This window comes from Microtus ochrogaster, linkage group LG2 (assembly GCF_000317375.1).
Source record: "Microtus ochrogaster isolate Prairie Vole_2 linkage group LG2, MicOch1.0, whole genome shotgun sequence".
Lineage (NCBI taxonomy): Eukaryota > Metazoa > Chordata > Mammalia > Rodentia > Cricetidae > Microtus > Microtus ochrogaster.
Genome location: NC_022028.1, coordinates 6,505,839 through 6,508,758, shown reverse-complemented (window position 1 = coordinate 6,508,758; position 2,920 = coordinate 6,505,839). Strand labels below are relative to the sequence as shown.

The 2,920-nt window shown below is 48.1% G+C and overlaps 1 pseudogene; it reads right to left on the bottom strand.

The window, feature by feature from the left end:
- Positions 1 to 1,523: 1,523 nt before the first annotated feature.
- On the bottom strand, positions 1,524 to 1,885 carry LOC101995384 (annotated as a pseudogene).
- Positions 1,886 to 2,920: the final 1,035 nt, after the last annotated feature.

Genomic DNA, 2,920 nt, shown 5'->3' with positions numbered 1-2,920 from the left:
ACAACAATAACAACAAAAGAAAATAGCTCTTTGCAAGATGGCAGAGGTTAAGAGAAAGCAAGGAAAGACTCATCAGACAGGGTTAATAGCTGTTGACATGTGCTAGATGATGCAGCTTACTATCACATGGATATAGGATTAGTGACAAATAGAATCCTTAATGGTTGTGATTTCATCTCCCTTATACAGCTTGTTTCCTCTTGTTCCTAAGGCCAGAGTGTCATGGTCTGTCCTGTCCCTTTAAGAGACAAGCCCCAGCCACCCCCTCCCATCCACCATGGAGGCAGGTGAATCTTCCTTCTGCTTTCAGTTTGAGTCCCTTCCCTTTCCATCTGTCTCCGTTTTTCCCATTTCTCTCCTTCCCTCTTCTCTCTCTTTATCTCTCTTTTCTCTCTCTCTCTTTCTCTGCCTCTTTCTCCTCGTTCCTCTTCTCCCTCCCTCTCCTCATTCCGTTCCATAACCCACTAAATAAATATCCAACCTCACTCTGTATGAGTGCCTATCCATTTCCATCTCTCACCGGCCACTTGGCTCCCTGCCTGAGACTTGCTGCTCCTGGTGGCCCACTGCCCAATGCCCACTGCCCACTACTGCTACTCAGGGACCTGCGGCATTTTATATTTACCATAACACAGAGAAGTGCCTAACTCAGAAAATATTCAACCAACTTTGTAAAATAAATGAGTGAGTGAGTCGTTGTCTTAAGGTTTCTATTGCTGTGATGAACACCGTGACCAAAAGGAACTTGGAGGGGATAAAGGTTTGTTTTGCTTACACTTCCCTACCACTGAAGGAAGCCAGGGCAAAAACTCACACAGGGTAGGAACCTGGAGGAGGAACTGAGTGGTGCTGCTTATAGTCTTGCTTTCCATGGCTTGCTCTGTCTGCTACTTTATAGAAGCCAGGACCACCAGCCCAGGGGTAGCATCACCCAAAGAAGGTTAGGTTCTCTCATGTCTTTTAGAGGAATGCTCCATGGGCTTGCCTGCAGGCTGATCTGAGGAAGGCGTGTTCTCGGTGTGCCTCCCTCTTCTCAGATAACAACACAGCACAGTCCTTGGATGCTGTATTTAAGGCTCAATTCGGTATCTAGTCCATACACACCTAAGGGGAACCATTCTAGAAAAAGGAGTTAATGGTGTCTACTTTTCCATTTTGTCATTAGAGTAAAGCTTGAGGAACTCAAGAATGTTCTCCTTTCAGAGTACTTGAATGTGGACATCACCTCCAAGCCTAGCTCCTCCCTGCCCAAGCCTAGAAGTGTATATGTTGATGGTTGACCCCCACGTTTACAGGAGTGACATTTATAAAGGCCACGAGAATGCTTGCCACTTTACAAACAAGCCAGTTACTTATCTTGACATCTTGTGTATGCAGCCTTAGCTATGCAGGAAAGCTGATCAAGGGAAGAGTGAATTCACATGTAGTTAAATCTGCCAGCACACCTCTAGCTAAATGCAGAGAAAAGACGTGGCCCTTTATTAAGGATAGTTTTTTTTATTATTATTTAAAAAGCCGCACATTTATTTCGCTTTCTGACTCTGTGCTTGTGCCTTCAACACTTTAACAACAATTTTCTGCTCAATAAGGAAAGCCCGCTTGATCCTGTCGCGGACACACTGGCACACATGGAGCCACCATAGGCTCGGCTGACATGCTTCTTTGTCTTCGACGATCTCATGAGGACTTTCTGTCTCACAGCGCGAACCCCTCGGAGTCGGCCTGGGCACACACCGCATGCTGATTTAGGTGCTTTTCCAACCTTCTTGGTGTAAAGGTAAACAATCCTGTTGCCAGGGGTTCGAGACAGCCTAGTTTTGTTGGAGGCTGTGTTGTAGGAGAGCCTACGATGGTATGTCAAACGCTGGACCATTCTGAGTGCCCCAGGGCTCCGCTCTCGCAGAGAGCTTTACTACCACAACCCGAGCCGAGGACGCGCCCGCCACATGCCTCTCCTTGCCCCTCGCCCTCATGCCAGCTGCGGCCCTGTTCCTCAGGACGTCCTGCCCGCCTAACTCCTCCGATGGCTGCGGATTGTCTAAGGATAGATTTGTAAGAAGAAAACGTCCCAATGAAGAACACAGGGAGTTGAGATATCTTTTTTTTTTCATAAGCTAAAACAAGAGGGCTGTGGTTGTCACTCAGTGGGATGTTAGTGTTTAAGAGGCCTTGGGTTTGATTCCCAGCAACCGACAGGTGTAGAACGTGTTTTATTTTTTAATCCTAGTACTGCATGATGCCTGGTATTATCTACCACATTCTGCATGGCTGTGTCTTCCCACTGATGTGCTGACCCAGCCCTAGCAGGAAGAACTATCTACTGTGAGGCCTGCAGAGGGCCCTCGGTGATTAAGGGCTTGCACTACTCTTTCAGACTGTTAGGTCCCAAGAAATTGCTTTCCCCAAAGTCTGGCATTTAGACAAAGACCAGCACTCCTTCGGGGACTTAAGAAGATAATTCCTATTTGCGAACAGGAGTCACTCCCCTTCTCTCTGGCAAAAGGGACCTGTGCACAGGTGACTCTTCCTGTTAGCACGCCTGTTAGCTTGTCAAGGTCTGTGCTAGCCTCTAGCTTCCTCACGAGTACCTGTTACAGAGCCATCCCGGCTGGCATACTCTGCCCCCTACACTGAGGCCATTCCCTTCTCATCCTCTCTTCATCTCCCATCCTCCCCCTCTTCTTCTCTTGTGTGGTTTGAAAGAAAATGGCCCCCAAAGGGAGTGGCACTATTAGGAGGTGTGGCCTTGTTGGAGGAAGTGTGTCACTGTGGGAGCGGGCTTTGAAGTCTCTTTTGCTCAAGTTGCCCTCAGTGTGACTATCAGTCAGCTTCCTGTTGCATTCAGGATGTAGCCCTCTCAGCTCCAGCACCACATCTGCGGGCATGAGACCATGTTCCCCAATAAGCTCCCTGGCCCAGA